The sequence below is a fragment of the Lissotriton helveticus genome, chromosome 2_2 (assembly GCF_964261635.1).
Source record: "Lissotriton helveticus chromosome 2_2, aLisHel1.1, whole genome shotgun sequence".
Lineage (NCBI taxonomy): Eukaryota > Metazoa > Chordata > Amphibia > Caudata > Salamandridae > Lissotriton > Lissotriton helveticus.
The window spans coordinates 181,738,915-181,765,083 of NC_136060.1; the positions used below are offsets into that span (position 1 = coordinate 181,738,915).

The window sequence follows — 26,169 nt, forward strand, 5'->3', positions numbered from 1 at the left end:
AATGCCAAAACTGAGTGAAAAATTTCGGTTCTCTGACAAAAGTCTGTCATTCCCTGAAAGCTGAGAAAATGGAGATTTCAGCCCCACAAACCTTTTTGTGATACCATTTTCAGGGAAACACCCAGAGGCTTTCATTTGCAGCCCGTTTTTCCCATTTTTCTGAAAAAAACAAAAAAATCACTATATTTTGCTAAATTTCTGGGCCCCCTCCAAGGGAATCCACAAACCCAGGGCGCCTTTAGAATCCACATGATGTTGGAAGAAAAGGACGCAAATTTGGCGTGGATACCTTATGTGGTCAAAAAGTTACAAGGGCCTAAGCGCGCACTACTCCAAAACGCCAAAAAAAGCCTCAGCACAGGAGGGGAAAAGGCCTAGCAGCGAAGGGGTTAAACCAAGTGATCCTGCTTTACCTAACGCATCATGTCTTTTATTTTTTCAAGCTAAATTCACATTTGAGCAACAGAGTGCTTGGGCCCTGAGTAGCTTAACGGGTACCATAAGGATGTCAATGATGATGGATATGTGATGCAATTATTGGCATTTAGGAAAGTATGTGACAGATCATTATAAATGCATGTGAAACCTATGGTGCAGCATATCTGGCAATTTTCTGAATGGATTTAGAATCAGATTGGCTGAACAATAGGCTTCATCTGACATGTTCTGATGTTGAATGCATGCCGCTCGCAGGCTAACATGAACTGACAGATATTGTTCGAGAAAGAATATTCCTGGAGGATGGAGATGATCCCCATTGAGAATGGCCATTTCCTTTTCCCCAAAAACAAGCATTATAAAAACCAACAGGTCAAGCTTTATGTACCAAACTCATGAAAAGTTATTTCTGCATGCCTAGATCTGCATATGTCTACCCTTCCCATCCAACTTGCACTTCTTCAGACACTGGGCTCTGCAAATGAGTGACGATTTCACAGTTTATAATTAATTTATTTGTTTCAGAGAACATCAATACGTTGGCAGCTGTACCACAATAAAAGTATTTTTAAAGACCAAGCAGTTAGTCTACAGAAGTCTAGGGAGCATATCTGTACCCGGAATCTCTTCATCCTTTTCAGATCCACTGCTGATTTCCAATGCAGACATCCGACAGAGGAAATCAACTAATTCTTATGATCTCATTCCAATGTTCAAATCTGGATCATCCATTACATATATTGACTGTACAATATTTTTATTATCAGTTAGGTATCAGAATAAAATATACACTATGCAAGTATTGCCATCACAGCGCCTTTAAATTTTACATTTATGGCTAATACCACCACCCTCAAAATCATACGATTGACACAAACGAACATGTTGCACTATCCATTCCGCCTACCCCATCCTGACTATATATCACCGCTTTTTCAGGCGACAATCAAAAAGGTCTGTTAGAATATGGGACTGAGATTACCATATTGGTCAAACGGAGCCTCCTGTTGAACAGTAATCATGTTAATAAAAATCTGAAGTAGCTCAGATACTGTTCTTGTTATTTCTCAAAAAGAAGCATGTGTATGCAATAAACAAACGCTACTCTAGATCTGGTTGAAAAATATGCCTTCCAGTCCGTCAGAAACGGATTACCTTCCAGTGTCACTGAAACAGGAATTGCACAAATGAATCTAAAAGTTAATACAAAAGAATCCCATGAGTGACAAAACAGCAGGCTTCCATGCAGCACTAAAACAAAGACTAGAAGGACAACGTCTTCAATAATATGAAAGTCAGATAAAAGGTAAGACAAACTGCAACGTTCCCTAGCTCACCTTCTCTTAAAGTGTAAAGTGTATAGCTCAGAAGCTGCAAAAGGCTTTAATTCTATGTCAGGACCGGAGACGAGGATAATGGACTTCTTTCTTCCTTTATTTTGCATTCAGCATCCTTTAAGAGCATATGACAGATCAAACAAGCATTACAATGCAATAGGTCTCGCAATAACATTATTTTGAGCTATTGGCATTGACCAACCTCCACCGTATACACACTTCTCCCTCCCAAAATCATTTTTCCCTAGATCCTGTTGAACATTTTGTATCAATAACAGAATTTAAAATAAAACCCATGTCTGGTATTAACCATTTTTCACAGCATACGAGTCTGTATATGTGCAGTCATACCTGGTTCGAGAATTAAAAATTGTTATGTGCACTTATGGGTATAGACTCTTTGAAAAGGGTGAAATGGTCAATAAAGAAAAAACTTCCATTTCAGATTGCTTAAATTGTTGTAGTTCTATCTAGGACCCTAAATTCGATAGTCCTGATTTATGCCCTTATGTGGTTATAATAAATAATATCCTTATAAAGGCATAATAATCATATCCATATTTAGCCATAGCCCATGCTGTCCAAATTAAGCGAGGCTACTTCAGGCTCCTAGAAAGTACAACAAGTTCTGTAAACAAACCAAACCTCCAGCAACCTGGGAATTCCCCATTGCTTTTGTTTTGATTTCGTCCTAGAACTCCTGAGAGCACTCTAAGAACGGCCAGTTCTTAGTGACATCTTCATTGACGTCTTATGTCCAACCTTACATCAAACCCGGCACCTTTCAGGTATAAATATACCAACGTTGCCTTAAGCAAACACACGGTGGTGGTTTTGGAGCAGAGCGGCTATCTACTTGCCCGAGAGCCCAGCTGATGCGAGAGCCCACGGACGCCGCCCCTCCTCTTTGAGGCACTGAGAGAGACGCTGTCTTTTCTCCTGCCGAGAAATCCAGCTCCGGTGTTTCCAGATACCCTCGCGGGTTACTGGGATATCGAGTCCTGAGAGAGAGAGATACCAGACCTCCTGCTTTCTAATATCCAGGTACGGAGCTGACTAAACCCTTAAAGAGAATTCTTGAGTTAGATTCTTGGCAAAACCAACTTAACTTAAACTGCTACTTACTTACTCCTTCCCACGTATTAGGCTTAGGTCAGGTACACCGGGGTAGGCGTATTTAGAAGCACCAGTTGAGTACGTTAGTCAATGTATATTTGTATGTATATATTTGATCTATTTTAAAGTATCATATGGCTAAGAAACCATATAAATGCTTTTACAGTATTATTTTATAATCCTCCTTTTACTGTACGCACTTTACTTTACTATGAGTATTGCAATTGTGTCAAATCATTTCTCTTGCATGAGAAAGAAGACTGCTCAAGAAATAACACCTTTTATTGAAAACGCCCGTCTCTCTTTTCTCTGCACTCTGGTGAAACTAAGTACGCACACTTGACTGAGTGAAATAGCTGTCTATTGTTTTCACACGACTCTAGAGATACACTCTTATTCTGAGGGAGCAAAGTTGTCATGTTTTATGGTTGTCAGAAGCTAATCCCTTCTTGTCTATCCAGGGAGGTTAAACTCCTCCTCGTTTATTCGAGAAAGTTTCTAGTGACCTCTGAGCTAGCTGGCAAACCTTAGGTCTAATATAGTCGGGAGAGACCTAGTCGACCTCAGTCCTATTGGGAATATAGAAACTACACTACAAAATACCATAATCATAATTAATGTACTTAGCAACCCTGGTGGTGTGCAAACTGCTAACTGGGGTATTGTATGGTCAGTGCTAGTGTCGACCCTTTTTGATAATAAGCACCAGAATGAAATAATAAACTTGAAAAAGAATCTTAACAAATAACTAAAAAAGGTCTAGGTATCTAAAAAAAACACAATCTTGCTCTGATAGAAGAAATAGAAGTTATTAGAACCGTTTAAAGGGATAGGAAACAAATGTGGGAGAAAAGTAAAGAGGAAGAATGAAGTAGTTAAAATTATATGAGACTTAAGTTAAGAGACTTCATACATTTTCAAACTGCGTATATCGAGCAATCCTGGGAGGCAAACACTGTTACTCCATCGGAAATTTCCACATACATAAAAGCCTGTATGTTATGGATACACTTGCCAATCATTTACCCATGCTATCAAAATCAATTACAACAAGTCTGTACTGGTGATTACAGTACTTGACGTGAGGGCTGCATTAAAGTCCTCATATAGTGACAAGAGCCCCAGGCCCAAATGGGCTGCTAGCAGCAGTCTTTAAAGTTGAGCTCTCTCCATGCTGTTATACCGGTGATCAAAGAATTGTCTTGATAATAATACAGAGCCCACCAGTTAAAGCTTCCCTTGTTGATTTATTGGATGTGGAAGCTAAAATGTTTGCAATTCATTCCCATAAGGACTTAGGCTCTCATTGACAGATTACTGCCCTACACTATGATTAGGATTTCAGAGGGGTGGTAGCACAGAGAACAATTCATAGATGCTATCATTATTGATTCAGAAATGAGTTACAAAAGAGAGCAATCTTCTCTATGTTGCGAATACTAGTTTTACAAAATCAACAATCGCAGCATAGATTCAATCAATTGCACTGATAGTACTGATTGAGGAAAACTGTGAGGAAATCTAATTAATTGGAAGCTTTCCACTGCACTTGAGAGCTTACATTAGCATTTACACGCAAACATGGGTAAAAGTCAGATTAGTCCCTCATATGTTTGTCAATGTACAGCTATCCATGAACAAAGGTTTAAAGCAAGGATGTATCTTCGCTCCCTTCACTTTTCAATTTATGCTTACCAGTCTTAGGGGAAGCTCTCAGCATAAAATACCTTTACTCTCAAACTCACCAGTCAAAGGCTGTGCATTGTTCAGTACGCAGATGACAGTGATTTTGGATAAGACACTTACTGGTCTTCAAAGAATGCATTAAATAGCTACTGTCGAGAGAACATATAGGCATTAATAAAGGGAAAAAAGTACTGGTCTTTGGCCAGAAAGTGAAAAAAAGGACTATTGGCAAATAAATCATATTAACCATGAAAAAAATGGTTACAGATTTCTTGAAGCATGGCTGGAGGAACAAGGACATTTAAAATTGCATTTGGAAGGAATGAAGACAGCAGGTCTAGCCTTCAATGCCTCCTTTTCTTGCACCTATGAAGTAAGATATAGGGTCCATTATTGAATCCTATATCACGAGTAATATCGGGTGAGTGGGTCCCAGCTCTTACCTATGGTTTGCTAACCGTTTATAGGAGGCTTTGAAGATGGGTTGATATCGCATAATGCTGAAAATATAGACCTCTCTTTAAATTGCTAGATAGCGTAGCACAAGCTCAAGTGCAGTTCGAATCTTATTTGTATAAAAAACTTTTTATCTTTAACGCTTTAAGTTTATTGCTCTAAGAGTACTCCAACCAAGATCACTGAAGCAACTGTAGTGAATTCCTGGTGGGCATATTTATCAGTCACTCTAAAAAAAATTGCACTTTGAGGTCATATGTAACAAAACATTATCACCACTACAATCTAAATTATTAGTTACGAAACAAGCAAAACTATGTCATACCATGAAGATCAGTCCTATTTAGAGTCAAGGAAACAAATATGGATGGCCTGCAATATGTAGCAGTTCAAAGCAAGACAGAAATATTTAGAATTACCCCTTGGATCGTAATAAAAGAGAAGAATAATAGGATTAAGGTTTTGATCGTTCCCAATTAGAGGATTTTGACATGGCTAATTAAGTGGCAAAATAGACATTAAATGCCGCCTATGTGCTTCAGCAGATGAGGCTAGAATGGTCTGTTTTTGCCTTCTCTCTCTCACTTCTTCTCTGAACAACAATTCATAAAGCTTTGTCTAGTTAAAGTTTACATCATGTTTCATGAAATGCGTTTTCATTTCTGATCTTCATTTGTATTATATCACAGGCAGGTGCATCTAAGGTTTACAAACTGACTTGCTGAGTACAAGTTTTTTTAAATTTCGGCGATGAAAATGAACACAATAAAATACTTCATTTAGTTTAGTTCAGGAAGCAAAAGTAGCTTTGTCTAATTTGTAAGTTCTTAGTGCAGAATGAAGCACTACATAAATAAGTGTATTAATTTCAAAGTAGAACACAACATGTTGGATCTATTTTCCTCTACATGTGATAGAAGTATCTCTGGATGAACGCTCTTCCGCTACAAATCAGCCTGAATATTCCCTTCCATAAAATGCTCACGTGCATTGAGTTAATTGAGACGTCTCAAGTATTGCTGCAGGGAAAAGCAATTCACCTGCTGCCAGGGACTTTTTAAATAAAAATTGTGAAAATGTATATAAGATCACTTGCAACAAGAAGGTATTCTCGACAGAAACGTTCAATTCCCTGGCTCCCTGGGATCTTCATGCATGTATTATCATTGTGATTAATGCGGATTACTGTACATTTCTAAAATATAATATTTGATAATCAATACACAAGCATTTACAATGCCATGGTCTCGGCATTGTTAAAGTTAGAGCTATTGGCATTGATCATGACATTATTTTTATTTATGTTTTGGTTTTTAAAACATAAATAAATGGCATTGTCATTTTCATCCGTTATTTGTGTAGCGCCTTCACAAAATTGCTTTACGTCGAATGTGGAAAGGAACATGAGTGGTGCAAATTATGGTTGCCGTGCGATGGGGTGTGATTAACCCCCCCCCCCCCCAACAAACACTCACATACACACAATCACACACTTAAACAGCTTGATCTGGGGGTTGCCATCACAGGGGCATTTTGTGTAACATGAAAAATGTACTTTTTAATGGCTTCTTTGACTTTGTTTGGAGACTCTGGTCTCAATGAAGTTCGTAGAAACAATCTCTTGCAGTGGAAGGGGGAATGCTGGAGAGACGGTAGGCTGGACAGAAGGAAGGGTGAAGAGACAGTAGGATGGAGAGAAGAAAGGATGGAGCGATAGGTGGCTTGAGAGAAGGGTGAAGGGATGCATAGAGAAAAGGATGTTTGTGGAGAAGGAAGGCTGATGGTGAGGAGGGTGAATGGCGAGAAGGCTGAATGGGTGGATGGAGAGATGTGTGGATGGAAAGAATGATGGATGGATGGAAGGAAAAAGGAATGAAAAGGGAAGGAAGGGAGGAGAAGAATGCACCGGAAGGAAGGTGGATAAAAAGAAAGATGAAGAGAAGGAAGGGTAGATGGAAAAAGCAGAAAGGTGGATGAATGGCAAAATTTACAGAAAGAATGGAAAGAAAGCACGATGGAAACAAGGCAGAACAAGAAACAGCGAAAAAGACATGTGCACTATAAACATAAGTGCATTAACAGCCAACCCTCCTCCCTGCAGCTGTGACTTAACAGCGACCCCGCCATGTCCTGATGCCTTACTTGGGACGAGGAAGAAAAATAAAATGATAATAAATCATCATTTTATTTTTTCATGAGTTATTGGGGTGGGCTGGTTTTAAGTGGGGGTGATGCTCCTCTGCTGCAACGGAAGAGCCGCCCCTGCACCCGAATAGGCCAGGCGTAATGCAAATGAGCCCCAAGTTTGGGACCAAACAAATAGGGGGGGGGAGAGAAAAAACTGTAGTGAATGGTTGTACCTAACCCAACCATGAATGTGGGGAAAAACATTTTTGTTTTAATTGCCCTCACACACCCTAGTGGTGTCCTGCTTCATATTGGGTCACCCCGACCCCTAAAAGTCAGGGTGGGCTCAACCACAGTGTTGGGAGCTCTTTTGATACACAAGAGACAGGGGGGTTTAAAGAAAAAATACCTCCGGCAGATCCCCGGTTTCCCTTTATTCTTAGGTTTGTCTGGGTAATTAAAAATATCTAAATTTTGATCTTTGTTGGAGTATTATGGTCCTAAGACCCAAGTGCAGACATGTTTCAGTCCGTAGTGGCCATAGAGGTCCTGGACTTCCTTCAGGGCAAGATTGACCCCCTATGTGAGGGAACTAAAGGATGGGAGGTCCCTATCCTATCAGTGAAGCGAGGGCAGAGTAGCTACTCCTCGTGAGACTGGCTCCACTCAACAGCGTCATCCTCAGCAGCCCGAGCAATAAACAGGTTACCAAAAGTATCCGGACTCGAGACACGAGTATCCGGACTCTCCTTGGTGGTGGTGAAGTGCTGGTACGTAAAGGGATCAAATAAGAAGTGCCTGTATGCAGTACGTGTGAGTACCTGCCAATTTAATGCTCTGAACAGGACGACCCTTTGTTGCCAGTTCCCAGAAAAGGTTATTCTGTGAAATGAGAAGTTTATTGTGCGATCTGAGTAGCATTAAGTTGGGTAACAAACATCTGTTATTCAGCGCCAAGATACCTTTCTGGGTACGTTTGTGCATTACAAACACACATGTTATGACGCAAACCGGCACAAATGTTTGAGTTTGCTGGCTAGATGTCGAAGAAATGCTCTTAAAGTTTCAAACTTTTCATGTGTGCTGCCCTATACAGAACAGCGACAGAGTGGGAAAGTGATCAACTAGGCCTAAGCACCGTAGTACTGGAAGAATATTTTTCTAGTACAAACCTATGCTTGACAGCACACACAAACACCCTTCTGCTATGACGCAAGGGCGTGTGCATTGGGGCATGTCATCCTAAAGTGTGCCAGCGCAGGGAGAAAAAAAACAGCATCAGTTCTCAGTAGATTGGAGACATGGCGCAGCCACTTTGACTGCTGCATTGTCTTGGTTTGATTTTATATTGAAAGACAGCGAGCTAATGCCTTAAGGCGTCTAGGCGCTACTACCTGGCGGTACTGCAGAAGAAACAGCAGAGGACCCTCAGATGATGCAGATCAATACATGAGGGTGAAAAGCCAGGTCTGAAGGGCCTTTCTGAACGGGAGCAGTTCCAATGAGTTTCAGGTGGATGGGTAAGGTGTTCCACAATTTGGCCGTTGTGCAAGAAAAAAAGTACTACCTCCCCACCTGGAAAGCCTAAATCTAGGAGTCTCCACCAAACGGGCTTTGCAGAGGGAAGGTTTCTTTGCGGCATACACCAACTAAACATGTGCATAACATTAAGTGGAGCAGAGTCGTGTGGGGCCATGGAGGCAATGCAGAGGGTCCTGGAAACATTTTGTTTCTTCATGGGTGGCCAGTGAAGTCGGCATACGAGCGTGTTTAACAGACTGTCGTTTGGGTGCCCCAGTCAATAAACGGACTGCTATATTTCGAAGAAATTGCAATTGCCTAAGCAAATCTTTCTGTATGCTAACCTGGAGAGCATCACAGTAGTCAAATTTTGAAAGGACAAGGGTGGAGACAACTGTCTTTTGGAGATCCGAGGTATAAAAGGGAGTATTACCCTTAAGATTGTTAATGTGTGAAAAGTAGAGGAAGTAATGGCATTAATCGGAGGTTTAAAAGATATGGTAGTATAATAAATTACGCCCATATTTGTTGCTGTTCAAAGAATAGTTAATAAATATGCCCCTAAATCTCTGCACATTTTGCGATAGCCTGTTTTTTTTATTAATACTGTGTGCAATAGAATTTAAAAATAATGACTGTACCATGCACAATGCTTTCAGTCACTAGCTGGGACCTCAAGGCACTTTAAATGGTCACCACTATTCTACGAGTGCCCCAATCAGGATTCAGTTGGGCGACTACATAGTGACACACTTTATTTTTCATTTAAGGTATGTGCGCTGCATCTTATCTGTAGTTACCTCAAGGTGAAGGGGACCAAAATAGTTGCATTACACTTTAGTTTTAGTTTTTTTAGCCACGTCACCAACATTGTTTTCAGGATCAGAGTTCACGTAGTTGTTTATATGCATCTCAACCTCTGGAGGGTTGAGGAAAAACCCTGCACGAGGTTGGCACTGGAGCCCATCAGCAGTGCAGCCCAGCACACACCAGCTAAAGTACTGTGCGTGTCCTGAAGCTGCAGCAGCCCTAGCTGACACATCATGGGTGGTGGCATGGGGTGGGGACGGCGACTGCCAGGATCGAGGAATTACAGAAACAGCTAAGTTCCGAGGCTTGCTCACCCAACCAAAAAGACGGTAAGTCTCTCTAATCGTCTGCATGATAGGGCCATTCAAGAGGGTAGTATTGTAAAGATGTGGCGAATAGGACAGGTGGCAGCAGCCAAGATGTGCCTAAGAGCACACAGGGTGGAAGCACAGAGGAGCCTCTGGGGCAATGAACTGGACAAGGCGATGGTAGAGCTGGGCGAGCCCATAAAAGCTCGAGCCAGATGCCATGCTCTGCCCATGGTACTCTTGGAGACTCGAGCCCAAACGAGCCGAGCTTACACGTGACGTCTGTCTGCCACCCACACTAATCGCAGGCGCCAAGAATTAAAGACAAGGCCTTTCGTGTAAGCAGGCAGAGGGAATCAAACGCCTGTCTAGTGGTGGGATCCCTCAAAGTAAAACCAGAACATGTCGGATCAAGCTCGCTTCTCTGCATAACCAAATTGTGGGAATTTAGGAGACGGGTTAGTTCTCGCAGCTTCCTCTTAACTGAGACATATGGGAGAAGCTTCAGATGCATGCTTTCAAGAATAGGTGTTCTGTGCCAAAGCCTCTGGCACTGAATATAAACTATGAGACTGCAACATGTACAAGAATCTAGTCACATAAAGGATGCAGGACAACGGATAACCTGGCGCTGAATAACAGGTCTTTATTGTTACCTATTCATTGTATCGACCTCAGAAGGATGAAGGGCTGAGTGAACCCCGCCGGGATTCGAAAACCCTGACCATGGGATCGAACACAGGGGTGCATTAGTCCACTGAGACACCAGACCCACATCTCAGTTCACTATTGGCATTTTTGGGGAAGGCGGTATGATTTTTGTCAACTATTACTTTGTAATGAATACCTACAATGCAGCGAGGGATTATCGTGATGTGATAACGCTATTAGTGCTTATTTTGTAAGAAGATTGTGCGCAGCCCAAAACACTGCTCAGAAGCCCGTGGCCAGCTGATTAAATGTCCACCCGCCTAAAAGTAAAGATGCCTATTCGGTTCCTCTTTACTCCACTATCATCACTCCCTGCCCCTTTAACTCACTCTTCCCAGTGCCTAATGTCTCCCTTTTGATGTATTTCCGCATATATCTTCCACCACCGTACTCCTTTTGTACGTTTTCCTCCCCTCTTGCTCGCCATAAATGTGAGATGAGGAAAAAGAAGTACCGGTCCACAAAATGAGGGTGGGCCCCCATCAACAACCACCGGCCCAAATTAAGCACTGACCACATGTCAAAGCAATACAATTAAAAAATGAAGAGGTCATCATATTTTACAAGGTATGTGTTGCATGATTTAGAGAACCACATATTTTTCAAGGCTCGGCTCTTGCACATGATTTTAGAGCCAAGCCAGGCCATTGGCTCGTATCTCTCGGTTTTTTGGGGGCTCGCCCACGACATGTGAAAGTAAAGCGATGTGGTAGAGCTCACAGGGCGGGAGTAAAGAACCACTGAAGATGCGAGGAGGGTGAATACTTCCTCGGAGTAGGAGCCTCTGCCCACGGGCCGACAGAGGAGACGCAGCAGAGGAATTAAAGTCACAACATATTAGGAGAGTGGGCCTTATACTTAAATACACAAATACGACATTAGGAAAGTAAAAATGCAAATAGTACGAAAGAAAGATATATACTGGAGAAACTACTCACACGTGGTGCAGACAGCTTGAGACCTCGGGGAAGGCAACTCTGCAAGTTCGGAAGTGTGGTATCCCAAGTGCTCTCATTAAGCGCCATGGAACAACTTAGGCACAACTAGGCGCTATCAACTCCTTACCCATATGCACCATACTCGCACAGAACATTACCTGGCTCCAGCAGGCACGTCACCGAGCAGCCCGACGAGGAGTAGGAGCAAGTCCTGGCTTTGGCGTCCCGCTCAGGCGCCTCGAAGTCCGGGTTGGCGCACCAGCTGCGCTCCACGGTCGGCGGGAGCAGCGGCTCGGTCTCCATTGCGGCTGGGGACCGACTCAGCCAAGCAGTACCGTACCTCGAACCCCCTGGAGTCCTCCTCTACAGGATCGCAGGACTGGCAATTATTTATTTAATAATAAAGTCTATATCTTCACACTGGAAAACTACGTGGAGAAAAATAATAATAAAAACCAGGAAGAGAGCAGTCATCGGCGCGCGGCGAAGACGCTGGCGCCGTGAGCGTGCGCCCGACAAAATCCGCGCGTGGCCACCTCTTGCCGCTCCTCTCCCATTCAGAATGCTGGGCGCGTGCCCAGCTCTTGTCTCGTTTGCTGGCTGAAACGATTGCAATAGATCTCTGCTGAGAACGCGCTTCGCGCGTCTCTAGGCCGAGACCTAAAAACTACATCTCCTATGATACTGAAGGAGATAAAACACAGCCCAACATCCAATCAGTATTGTCACGTGGTCGCTGGGGACATAGTAGACATCTTTAAGTTAGCATGAGCCCTGTAGTCATAATGCTGCTTTTGCGCCAGTTACTACATCCCTTTTTTTTTTTTGCAAGACTCTGTTTATACCTTTCACATGAGAACTCTCTGCTGTGCTCGTTCTCTGCCTGTTCCTGGAGTTTAGTGTGAACATTGTGAACAAGGTTGATAAACACTGCCCCTTGTTATTCTGTTCTGGTCAGGCCCTAGCACCTAGACAAAACATACCAATGCAGTTGCTGCGGCTGGAGACTCGTACTTTGATATTATGGGGAAGCATGTTTGGGTGAAACACACTTGGAAAGGGACTTTTCCAGGGAGAAGAGCAGCACGTACCTGTGATGTAGAAATACGATCTATGGCCTGAGGTATGGGGTCTGCTGACAAAGCCCAGAGATCTTCTATTATATAATAATACTTATTATTGGCAAGGGGAGGGAGCATAGGCACTGTAGTCCTTTCTCCATAGTCTTTGTATAATGATGTCTCCCTTTATGATATATGGCCTTGCTGCAATGCTAACAATATTAGTGTTATGCATCTTTAAGCTTGTTGTGGCATGTATACTGCATTTTAGAGCACGTTACTTAAATTAAACATTTTAAACTATCTTTACATCTCTGTCAGATCTTATTATGGACAAGTACGAGAGTGTGAGCGAAAAGGGTTGTCTTGTTACCGCGATTCCTGAGAGATTAGGGAGTGTTGTGTTCTGGGGTGTCTAATTATTGTTTCCACAGTTTGTGAGTAGGAGAGCGAGTGAGACACTATAGCTAGTCGGCCCTGGGCTCGTGGGCACTAAAGTGTTAGGAAGGCACAGCCACTATACACTGAGGTCCCTTAATCCTGTGCATAGCTTTGTGTATGTGCAGAATCCCTGCAGCAGTACACGTCCACTCCTTCTCCTTCTCCTTCCTCCTGTAGACGCTCTATCCTTCTCTATCTTCGCTGCTCCAGCAGCAATGAGATAAGTGATTTTCAGCTCTTCAATTTGATGTGCGCCCAAATGTTTATTAAAGGCATGTTACGCTTGCAGTTGACATTGTTTAACTAATGTTTGACTCGCGCTGCCAAATGTAATATAATTAACTTTTTTTTCCTTGCAGTACGGCCGCAGGAACGCCTGTCGTCTCTTTGTGTCCACCTGTCACCTCACAGGCTCTGAGACGCTGTGCCTGTAATCCAACGTGCACTGCACGTTTTGACCCTCCGCGAGGTCTCCAGCGGGGGAAGGTGTTGGCTTAATTGTCCTAATTTGCTATCAGGGAAATCCCTGTGCGAGTCAGAGCCTCTGCCTGGAGCAAAACACCCGCTCTTACGGGTAGGTCATGTGATTCTTGGAATTGAAGGGACCGGCTCAGACAGTTCAAATTAACCCCTACGACTATAAAGGGGAGGAGTGGTCCCAGGCATTGAGCCTTGCTATTAACCCTTTGGAGCAGAGAATACATATATTTGTATACAGGGAATCCCTGTCCAAAATTCCCTTTGTCCTATTCAGGTAATTTGTCTGACTCCAATAAGGAGGAATATGAAGACTACTATGAGGAGAAGGAGGTTACTTACCTCCCCACAGATGACCATTTTTGCCAGGTGATGACCGTTTCCATCTTCTTTTTTTTTTTTTTTTATCTTTTTATGGTTATAAAAAATGAAAAACAATAAGAGCGTATCAAGTGCAATGCAGTCCAACACATACAAGGAATCGAACAATTAAAAGGTCGCAATATCAGCAGTCATTGAAGCAGGACACTGAGATTCTAACACACGTTTGACGAATCAGGATTATAAAACTTGTGGAGTTAGTCTATATCAATGCGTGCCGCCCACAGGCCCCTCCACCCACAAAATCAGGATATCAAAGATCATTGCGCACCTCGATACTAGAATCGTAAACAGGATAAAGTACGGACATTTGTATGCAAAAACGGACAAATCAAAATATTAGAGCTCGCATCGGCACCTTAATAGTAAGAACAGAGTCAGGATATCCACTAAATAAAGAAATAAAATAAAATAAAAACGCAATGTGCCCAACAACCCACCCCCCCACCCTGCACCCCTGCATGCAGCTTACGCTAATCCCCATCTAGCAGTGTGCCTGTCGCCCCATCTAATCTACAAATACTAAAAGAAGTATGTGGAGGCGGGCCTTCGTACAGGCTCCCGGCCTCTCTCCCCCCCCCGCCAGTTCTAAGCCTCCCCCTATTACGGATATATTATCATTTCACTATCAAGCGAAAATCGGGGGATACATTACTCGCCTACACTGCCTCCCGGTACCAACATTAGAAAGTGAATCCCGCACTACCACCATTTAAATAAGAGTCTTGAAACAATAGGCCGTTCTCAGCCTTGACCCGTTCGATCAGTTACACGAATGTTCTTAAACAGGACAACCGCCATCTTGAGAAATTCGAAAGAACAGTAGCGAGCCGGAAACAGCTGGGATTTCTCAGTCTCATTGTCACTGGGTCCCATCAGTGTCGATAAGATCCACGGTTGTTGTTTAAAGTCCAGGTGCACTCAGTTCGGAAAGGGAGAAAGGGCCACCCTGTCGAGCCACTCCTGAGTCGTCACATGAGTCATCCGATACATTGCCTGGTGCGATTTGCCCTCAGTCGATAACAATATTGTGGGCACTGACATAACCGGGACATCCAATATACGGGCCTTAGCCAATTTGCAATCCAGGGTCTCCCGCATTGCTCATTTTATGGGATTGCTGGCCGCCATTAGTCTGGGTAGAGTGGATGTCGTTACTTCCGCAGTGGCATTAAATTGAACAAAAGCTATGTCACTATATCCCAGTTCAAAAGCCACGGCATCCAATTTGTGCTCCAAGGCTTGGGCTTTCCAGTTCAGAGAGAGATGGAGACCCTCGATCGCCGCCATTATAGCCCCAAGCGTAGGTTCAACCCTGGTCAGCACTAGTTGGTCCCTCTCGGTAGGGAAATTCTGGTCCGGGTCTCGGAGATCCCTTAGACAGGATATGTCGTCCCAGGTCATCCGTTCGAATTTTCCCAGACCTCTCGGAGGATCGGGTCCGATTCGCACGAAGGTCGATATTGAGCACCATTTCGCGCGTATTGTTCACGGTCCACCCCTGGGCCCTCGGGATAGACCAGTAGAATTAGAAGCAAAGACACAAGTTCCAACCCCTCTGCATGCAAAGATATTGCGGAGCTGCCTTCAGGATATGCCCAGAACCATCGGGTCGCAGTTTAGACGGCACCAAGCCGTTTATATTCCGGGCTTCGACAAGCAATTGTTCAGCTCGCATCCGCAGTGTCATTGAGTTGCCCCATTTCGGCGCTAATCCATACGGATATTTGATGTTAAAATCGGACAAAATATGCTTCCATTCCGGTGGACCGGCTCCTCCCGAACTCTTATAGCCGATGTTGTTCAACTAGAAGTCGGCTGTACTCCTACTCGAGGCCCCTGCTTCAATGCTGATGTAGGCCGCAAACTTCAAGACGATGTTTCTCCGTTCTCGAAGCAGGTGGACCTTTCGGGGTCACTCGGTGTAGCGTTATTTCGTTTCATCTACCCGGGAGAGTTGCATAGGCACAGGATAACTGGCAGGATCTTGTAGCAGGATGAGGAGGTCTGCGGAGCCGGGAGCCTAAGCGGCCATCTTGGTCGCCAGCTTGGCTCCTCCCCCGCCGTTTCCATCTTCAAAGCAGTGTTGCACGTGGTAGCTCCTCTGGAGAAGAAAATTGAACAACTGCAGGCCCGGTGCCAGCGACCCCTCGGGCATAGGGTAGACCTGTCAGGGCCTCTGGCCTAGCCAACTCCGGGGCAGCATACCACGACCTCCTCAGATTATAAACGTAAGCGTGCCGCCCTACCTGGGGTGGACATGGATGCCTTTGCACACCTCAAGAAGTCATTTATGGAATTCCAACCCGCGCGTACCCTCAAGGGCCCTCCTGAGTCTCCAGGATCTCCAGACAACCTGGAGGAGTCCCCCAGACAGCAGACGGAGATGGGGAACCTAGCAGGCCCTGGAGACCGTCTGGTCCCCGCCTGCAGCAACGGAAGAGGCACCAAGGGACACTTAGGATCAGGCTTCAGATATGCTGGATCCAGATGACCTCCTACACCCTAGATCAGCTGAATGGACCCGGCCCCCTAAAGTAGCATCCTATATAGCGGCCCACCTGCGCAAACCCCTAGATAAGAAGGTTAGGAGCTGCCTGAATGTGGAGTGCCCCAGACAAGCCTTAGAGGGGAAAGTGGCATTTACATCGGAGCTGGATGAGAAGATGGCCACTTTCTTAGCCAAATTCGTGAAGGAACCAAAAAAATGCATTGATCGCTCTTGGTGGTCGTGCCAGGATAAGTTATTAGATATAATAGGTCCATTAGCAAAAATTCTGGACATGACTGAGGACGCAAAGACGTTGGCAGCCCTGATACCCAGGACCTTTTTGTCTAACTGGGCACAAAGGGCGATCGTCTTTCTAGGAAAGGCTAATTGTGTGATTTCTTCCAAAAGACATTGGTCCTTGCTAATTAAAATTGACCCGAAGTTGGGCGAACTTTCTACCTCAGAGGCAGGTCCAACAGCAGTGGGTAACCTTTTCAGGGAACCCTTCATCAAAGAATTGGGCACATTTGTGAACACTTTCAATTCATTAGACAAGACCCAATCCTCAATTAAGAAGGTTTTACCCCGTTGTTTTTGTCGGAGTCGATCGTGGCAGGGGGCGCTCAACCAGCCGCGCCTATCACCAAGCCTCCTACACAGGTGGAGAATCCCGCAGAGGACAATAGCAGGATCCAGCCAAGTTTGGGAATTTCAACCCAATGAGGGCGTATCCTCGCAAGAGAAGTGGCAGAGGACGAGCAACAGCTCCTTTAACTCTCAACAAGGTGAGTGCACACACAAGGACAGTGTGCCATTGGGGGGCAGATTGGCTCTGTTTCTGAAGGTCTGGATGTGTCTGACGTCGGATCCTGCAGACAATCAATGGGTTCCAGATAGAATTTTACGTTTCCCCATTGCAAACATCCTGCCTCAAGCCCCTTCACTTCTACGGTAATCATATGCGATTGGAAATAGCCAGCGGTTCTCAGAAACCTATTTTTGGTGGAAAAAAGGGGCGGGGATATCGTCCGGCAATACACCTTCGCGAATGGGTGGTGTATCGCCACTTCGAAATGGAGGGGGTTCATCTCCTCAGGGATCTCTTACAGATCCAGGATTGGATGGAGCACAATGCGTACCTCACGATCCCTATCTTCCTGCCACATCGGCGCTTTCTCCAGTTCCAATGGTGGTCGTAGGTCTTGGAGTTGGCATCCCTCCTTTTCGGTCTGTCCTCCTCTCCTTGGTGCTTTACCAAGGTGATGAAGCCAGAGGTGGAACACCTTTGCTCACTGGGCGTATGGATGATAGTCTATTTAGACATCTTGATCATGAATCAGTATCCTCTACATCTGACTTCCCAGTTGAGCTGGCAGTAGATTTACTGGAATCTCTCGGGTTCGTTATCAATGGTTGAAAGTCAGTTCTATCTCCAACCCAAAAGATTCAATTTCTGGGTTTTGTGGTGGATTCGGTCTGTGCTACGTTGAGCCTCCCTTTGGGGAAGCTTTCCAAGATCAGACACGAGCTCAGACGGACAATCTCCATATCCACCACATGTTTACACCAACTGGCCAGGATCGTGGGACTTCTCTCCTCACCGATCCAGGCCATCTTTACGGGCCTCCTGCACTACCGGGCCCTACATCGTCTCAAGATCTCCCACCTCCGCAAGGGCCTAATTTACTCTCATTCCCCTTCCAGAGAGAACGAGAACGGAAATACAATAGTGGATCGCACATATGGAAGCTTGTAACGGACGCTGAATCTTCGTGTCCCAGCCAGATATTGTGATAGAGTCGGATGCCAGCGGCTCGGGTTGGGGAGCTCGCTGTGGAGAATTTTCCACCAGAGGAAGATGGTCCTCCACGGAGTAGTCCGCCACATAAATTGCCTAGAGCTTTTTGCAGGATCGTTTGCAGTAAAATGCTGGACCAAAGACAAAGCTCAGTGCTGCATTTTTCTCTAGATGGACAATGTAACGGAGGTCCACTATGCCAATCACCTCGGTGGGACGCGCTCTCAGAATTTGTCAGATCTGGCTCAGGATCTTCGGGAATACTGACTGACCAACCAGATTACGTTGTCAGCGGAACATCTTCCAGGAGTGTCCAACCAGGTGGTGGACTCGCACTCCCGTCATTGGTCAGATTAGAGCCTTTGGAAACTTAATCCGAAGGTGTTTCAGAATCACTAAGACTGTTGGGGTCATTTCTCAATCGACCTTTTTGCCTTTGGCCTGGAAATCAGCTGGAGAGGTATTGCAGCTGGCGTGCGGACCCGGGAGCATCGACAATAGATGTGCTCCTTCAGGACTGGAGTGCGGAAAGAGAGTATGCATACCCTCCATTTGCCATGATCATGAGCGTATCAACTCGGCTTCGGCGCCAGAGGGAGGATCTGGTGGTGGTTACCCCAATCTGGAGGCCGCAAGCCTGGTTTGCAGTTCTGATGGAACTTTACTGGGATTTTCCAATCCCTCTACCCCTGTTCCAGGATCTCCTTCAGGATCCTCTGGGGAATTTCCATCGCCTTCTGTTAACGAACTTGCTACGACTCATAGCATGGAGGGTTACAGGCGACGTTGGACGATGGGGGAGTTAGTGCTACCAACAACAGATGGATCACATAGGGGCAGGCGTTGTTCCCATCTTGAATTTTTTGGCGTCTTTGGCGTCGGATGGTCTGGCTTATAGGACTCTCAATACTTTTCGTTTAGCGATATCGGCAGGGCACATGCCGGTGGATGGACATCTGGAGGGGGAACATCCTCTAGTGTGCAAATTTCTTAGAGGTATTAGCCTCTCTGCTCCCCCGGGACCTAGATATTCTGAGTTATGGGATGTGAATACGGTCTTGAGCCTGTTTAAGTACTGGCCCGCTAATAAGTATCTGTCTGGGAAACAAATGTCGGCCAAGCTAGCTACCTTGTTGTGTCTGATCTCCTGCCATAGAGTGCCAGACATCAGAGCGTTAGAGTTGACAGGTAAGAGTATTTACCCCTGAAGGGGTTAGATTTCATATTTCTAGGAGAACAAAATCTAGTTCTAGGGCAGTGTCTTACCATTCCTTTCCAGATGCTCCAAAACTCAGTGTGGTGAGGGCTCTTAAAGCCTATGAGGCAATGACTGAGGATGTGAGTCCACACAGTGTGAACCAAATCTTTATTGCCCTTACGAAACCGCACAAGGCAGTGTCTTCTCCTACTATTGCCCGCTGGGTCTGCTGGGCTATGCAGGGAGCAGGGATTGACATATCCATATTTGGAGCTCACGCAGAGTGGGGGGCAATGGCCTCTAAAGCCTTTACGTTTGGAAGATATCCTAAATGCAGCAGATTGGTGATCAGACTTTACCATTAGGAGGTTCAACTTTAATCCGGCCAAGAAACTGGCTTCGCTAGTGGTGGATAGGCTCTAAACAAGCTAATCCTTGACTCTGGTCCGGACATAGAATGAATAATTTCCTAGCTATCGTAAAGGAAAGTTTAAATTCTATTAAGGACGAGGCGAGGATAGGCCACCATAGTTGGGAACAACCCTTTCAGATCTGTCTTCGTTGCTACTGTAAGTAACCTGTTTTCCTTTAAGTAACGTACTATTAAGCTGTGTTTCACTCTACATGGAGGTATTGATTTGTTGTACCCACAGAATACATGTTTTAGTGACCCATCTGGTCCTTCCTAAGATAAAGTTATCTATTTTCTTCTCAGGGACGGAATTGGGCAAGCAGGAATGAGGTTGAAAATTCTCGACTGTGTTCGCATGAAGAAAGACGAGGATATAGCATCCTCGGAGGGGAAGGAGTAGGAATGGACCTGTACTGATTGGCTGTTGGACTGGGTTTTATCTCCAGAAGTGTCATGGGAGATGCAGTTTTTTGATCTGATATCACTTTTAATGGCTGCTGTATGCAAAATGAAGGAAGATAGAAATGCATAATCCTCGCCTCCGAATTCTTAATAGAATTGAAACCTTCCTTTACATAGCTAGGACATTTTTCATTAACAACCTTTACAGTACACAGGCTTTGGTGAGAGATAAGATCGTGGTCAAATGTACGTTTTTCTTTATTGTCTTGCCTATTGCTGATCGACAAATCCAAATATTATGAACAGCATTTGTAAACCATGAATAAAACCAATAAAAATGAGATATAAAATTTAAAAAAAAGGCGAGAGACGCATAAAACCACAAACTGGACATTGGTTCTAACCTTTGTTTGTCATTAGGCCATCAAACGTTCTTTATTTTTCAGTGCAATAGTTTCCTTTTAAGTGAACAGCATTAAGATCAACATGGATGGCTGCCTCAGTCATACAAGATGTAACTTTCTAAACTGGAATTAAGTTGGTGTTGAAGAAAACTTTAGTATTCTGTGTTTAGGCTTACAAACTGTATTTTTTAGAAGAGCTGTGTTCATAGAAAAAGCATGCAAGGGTCTTCTCCAGCAGCCACAAAGGCCAGGAGCTCGCCAAGGCAAGGCAGCACGCATCTACATAGCAATTATCAGAAGTTTATAGATTTGACTCAAATGAGTTAAGTTTTGATACTCTTGGTGGAGTAACAAGATAATGAGACTCCATTGAGCATGAAAGCGAGTGACCTTCATGTGTATCTAAACATGACTATGGCCACATTGCCATTCTACACACATAACTTTTTTTATAATTCAAGTCTTGAATGTAAATCACAACTTCCGTCTCTCTGAAAGGTAAGAGCTTCCGGTTAGTGCTATTGTTATAAAAGGTATAATAAAAATGGCTAGTGCGAGTTACATGAACAGGCGTTCAGCTGAAACATTATCCATGTCTCGCCATAAAGATCTTAGTGTAAATTGTCTGGTATCTCAATTTGAAATTTTCCCGGAAATTTCCAGCATGTCAATCTGGCTTCCTCCAAAGGTCAGCAGATTAACATTGGTGAGAATTAGATAAGACCCGGACCACTTGTCATAAAACAACAGATATAATTGTTATAGGTGATCTGTGTCTGAAGTGACTAATAATGGTGTCTCACCTATAACAACTTCTCAAACTGGATCACCTTTTTATTCTTAATCTGCAGTGACAACACTAATTTTGTATTATCCGTATTCTGTTATTTTATCCGACTGCAGACATGTAACTTGTGTTTTTTTCTTTGATGCTTTACACACTTTAGAGAAATGTCCTACCTTTTACAAATGTTACAGGCTTTATTCCTCGCAGGGATACTAGACATATTGCCAGCATGAAATCTATTCTTGAATCGCATCTAAAGCAGTAACATTGTCCTTATGTCTTCTCTCTTTTTATCGTCTTGCTTGGTCAAAATGCTTTTATTTGTGTTGACTAAACTTACTGTAGAAGCAGATGATGAAATCCGTAGTTTATATAAGCTCTTTAGAAGCAATTTCAGACCTTTCAATACTTTTAGTAACAGCACTTGCTTTAGTCAAGGTAGGGTTGTTACTGCATAACAACTAGTTCTGATCGATCTTGTGAAAGCACCTTAATAACAATTTGACCACACAGGGATTTATCAATATAGCCCTCAGAATTAATGGATGATGCAAAAACACTAAGCTCCACAATGTACTTGTCCATAGATTCATGAGAAAGTTGCCTTCTCGTAAAACATATATGCCCTACTAATATAATCTTTGGCTCCTCTGAAAAATGTTGTCCAGTAGCCTCCTTCCAATAGTCGAAAACTTTTACTATCAGGTTCAACATCCAGTAAATAATGGATATAGGTTGCCCCTCAGCACCTAAGCAACTGGATAATAAAGCAAATTTGCATTCACTGTCAAAACATTTCCCTAACAATCGCTATATCTTTCTAACCCTCTTAGCTTCTGGTTTCACCCTACATTAGGATTACCAGGAACAGTAAAGAAAACTTATAGTACGCTCACTCCTGGAACGCTTATATGCTAGTAGGTAAATAAGAATAAAATCAAATACTTTGGTAGCTGGTGTTTAAAAGTTTTCAGTAAAGAAATATCAACATTAGTTATAACGGAAAATCATACCAGGCATTAACTTTCTAAAACATAGAAATAGCACTCTGACCACTGTGGTCAGTTTTCACCAAAGCAAATGTCAATCTCACATATAATAGATGTTCACATCAAGCATTAACTGTTTAAAAAGCAGAAATCAATATTAGACAACAAAACCGTTACTCTAAGTAGGAGAATGCTCACCAATTATTCCTTGGTGTCTGAAGATCTCTCCAAGTAGCGCAATCAGAAATAGACCGTTATGTATGCCTTTGCCTAACTTTATCTAGTGAAAGTGTCCAAATTCTAAATAGGCCGCAATGTAGACCTCAGCTTGACCTTTCCTGCTTTTTGCATCACATGTGTGGTGCACAATCATTTAGGCTCCCACTCAAAATGGTCGCCACTCAGCAACGGATAACCCTTAAATCTTCTTTGACATTAGCGGTTGGAGGAAACTTCTGTTCAAGCAAATTGAACAGGCCATGTGACTAACAACCAACACTAGGTTATGAGTGGCCTCAGACAATAGCAAATTACTTGTAAGTTTGTCGGGCGCTTACCATCCAAAATGCTAAAAACTTTGATGACCAATGCGGCAATCAGTGAGTTGTACCACACTATGTCATCATCGCCAATTGTAACAATTACAAGGCAAAGGTGTACTGTAGTGCTCTCTATATTCAACTCTGCAGGTATTCTCAGCAAAAATGCCAGCTACAAGAGTTTGCACAGGGAGCTCCTTCTTGGTCTCACCCAACTGCCCGAAATTGTCCTTCAAACCTTCAAGTTTGTGTTCAAATCCTCGCTCCATTTAAGATGATGCAAGCATTCGAACATGCAAATCCCCACAATCACATGCCTAACATCCCTAAAAGGAAAAATAACACACAGGCGCATGGGAAAAAGGACAGCTTAAATGAGGGTGGCCACCAGGCAGGCAACAAGATGGAGGTGTATCACTAAATAGAAGGACCTCTACCTGGTCTCCATTCCATTTATAGGACAGCTAGCAGTCATCCAGTTGGTTACAGACAACATACAGGATATAAAGGAAACTTGGGCTAAGAGCTGGCTGACTGAGATGTTTCAAATAATTTGTGTCACCCACATACAAGATAATGTTAAGTTCAAATGAGTGCACCATGAACATACACAATGAACAGTCAGCCTGATCGTGGAGCTCTGAAGTATCCCGTACGAAATAGATGTGGTCGCAGACTTGAAAGGCGATAGAAATATTGATTGTGAACTCACACAAAAGGGAAGCTAACCATTCGAAGACATTGAGACATATGCCTAGTTTGTATAATGTACTCTTGAGAATATAGAGCAACACAGTATCAGGGATTAAAATAAAAGTTTAAGAATGATTGTCAGTAACCTCGATGTCGGGTAGAGCCGCCAGAGGACGTTGACTCTCGTGGACTGTGTGTTAGTAATCTTACCAGGCAGCATCCCCCCGCCACCACCAAAGGTAGGTCAGACAGACGACGGTGTAAAATCATGCAGCTGACCTTAAGATCCCTCAAAGAGTGAGCTGGGTAGCCTTATAGTACATAGCACTGGCAGCCCAGACCCTCCTAATGGTTGGCTAGCTGGATGGAGCAAGCTAGTGAGTTAAGCCTTCCCACTCTAGGGTGGGGGACCCTTCTTTCCCACAAAGAACAGGTAATTATGAACGATAAGGTCAGGAGAGCTGAGAATTATTGCTAAGTTAATGATCTGGAATTCATGTTGTTTATACCTGCCTGTAAGCAGGCCATTAAATGGAAAAATGAAATATGCAGCCTTGTTTATCCAAGCTATACCATCTTTAGTCAATTAATGCTTTGTGAAATTGACGTTTGGTTTCATATGTTGCCCCAGAGTAAGGTGGCTTGAGTGCCTGGGTTATGAGAAAGCCCACTCATCGCAAAGGGCTTGCGGGGTTGAAGTATTAACCCAGCCGAGAGGACCTGGGACATAGCGCACATGGGGTGTGTGTGTACGGTGGATAAAGACAGAGCTATACAAAACGGAGCCACAGAAGCCTTGTGGCAGGCGACAAATGGTGCAAACCTGAAATGTGTTAGAAGGAGCAAAGTTAAAAACAAATGTGTGAGGTGCAAGCAAATGGGGACACTTGGAGGCAACTGAATGGTCCAACGAGTGCTAAACTGGGGTGTTCTAAATCTAGAAGAACCACCACCTGCATCCACGGCAAGTTAGAGTTTTCGAAATACCACTGCATGACTTAGTTACAGAAGTAAGATATTGTCTAAGTAACTCAACAGCAGCTGTAATCTCACTAAATGAGAAATGACTAAAGGGCCTTCCCCAGCCAAACGTAGGCCAGACAAGGGAGGTAGTGCACACGTTACTGGCCTTAGCAGTTTTAGTGGCAATGAAAGCGTGAGCTGGGTACCTTTAAAGAACACAGCATTCTCATCCCAGGCTACCCTAATGGCCCACTAACTGTCTGAACTAAAGTAGCAAGTTAAGCCTACCCACACAGGGGTTAGGTACGCTCATTGTCAATAAAGGAGAAGTAGTTATGAACTGTCAAGTTGGAAGAGCAGTGAATTATCGCAATGCTAATGTATTTGAATTCATGTTATTTATGGCCCCAACAAACTGGACATTAAATAAAAAAATTAAATACACTGAAGATTCTCCAAGTGCATTTTCATACACCCCTGTCGTCCTTGGTGACGCAACTCAAAAAGCTCTCATCAAATCAGTGTAGATCAGATACGAAGGAGGAATGCAAACATTTACAGAAGCAGCTTCCTGCAATTTAAAAACAAGACATCACGCAGGGGTGAGCTTATCAGTAGTGGGCATCAGGATTGAGAGGGAGCCACTGCCCCCAAATCATTGGTGTCTTTTATTACCCAAAGAAGATACTGTGGGCCTATTTTCTGTGCTTGCATTAGGGCCCATGTCAGCTTTGCCCAGCCACTGCAATAACTATTATTACAATGATCCACCACTACCTCTGCATAGAAGGAGTTACACGAAAACAAGAACAAGGGGCACCCTACTCACTAGGAACCAGGGTAGGTCATGTGTAACAGAAACATAGGTTCCAGTGGAAAGTTAGGCTTATCTATAATAATAATCAAATACACAATCTCAATCACAAAAACGGGTTAAGGTGATGTCAGAAAGAAAGAGGGCCTTGCAGACTTTATGTTCGCATTAATTCTTTTTATCAATTTGTAAAATTCTAATTAATATATACACAGACCAAAAAAAAACAATAGTGCTTTTGTGTCCCCAAGTGAAACGGAACCATAAAACAAACAGTGAAAAACATGTAATGTGTACAGCTTGATTTCCATAATTTTTTAAAAAGGTGACCAAAGAATAACTTAGTAATGATTCCAGCTTCTGTGTACAATAGTCAGAGCTGTGAAACTGGTTCGCTTTCAAATACAGTTGACGACGTTTCGACCCTTTTACACTGCAGGGTCTCTTCAGGACCAAGAGATATGGTGACAATCTAATGATCAGAAAAAGAAAAGAAGGTATATGCTTAGAATGCTATATGTCAGCGGGGATCCTTAAAAAAGGACTTAGATGGAATAATGAGCGGGCTCATTAGGGAAGAGAAGCGCCGCCCCTCTGCTGCCAGTGCAGCAAAGGTGTAAGATAGAACAGTAATAAAATGAATTACCATTTTAGTTTTCACTGCTTCTAGACTGAGCAGTGTTTGGTGGCGGGCCGGCCTCAGACTGGCAGCAGGGGGGTGGTGCCCATTCCACCAGTTTACACTGCGCAAGTCACCTTGGGTGCTCGTCTTGTGACGGCCAGCCCGACCTGTGCAGTATAAACCTCTCAACCTAGCTGTCTCAAACAACTCAGTGGAAAGTGTGCCTGCTGGAGCGTCCAGGCAGCCCGC

The 26,169-nt window shown here is 43.8% G+C and overlaps 1 protein-coding gene across 2 annotated transcripts in view; it reads right to left on the minus strand.

The window, feature by feature from the left end:
* The window catches only part of N4BP2 (NEDD4 binding protein 2), a 1,406,797-nt gene that overhangs the window by 302,630 nt on the left and 1,077,998 nt on the right, over positions 1–26,169 (minus strand). The window lies entirely within an intron of this gene.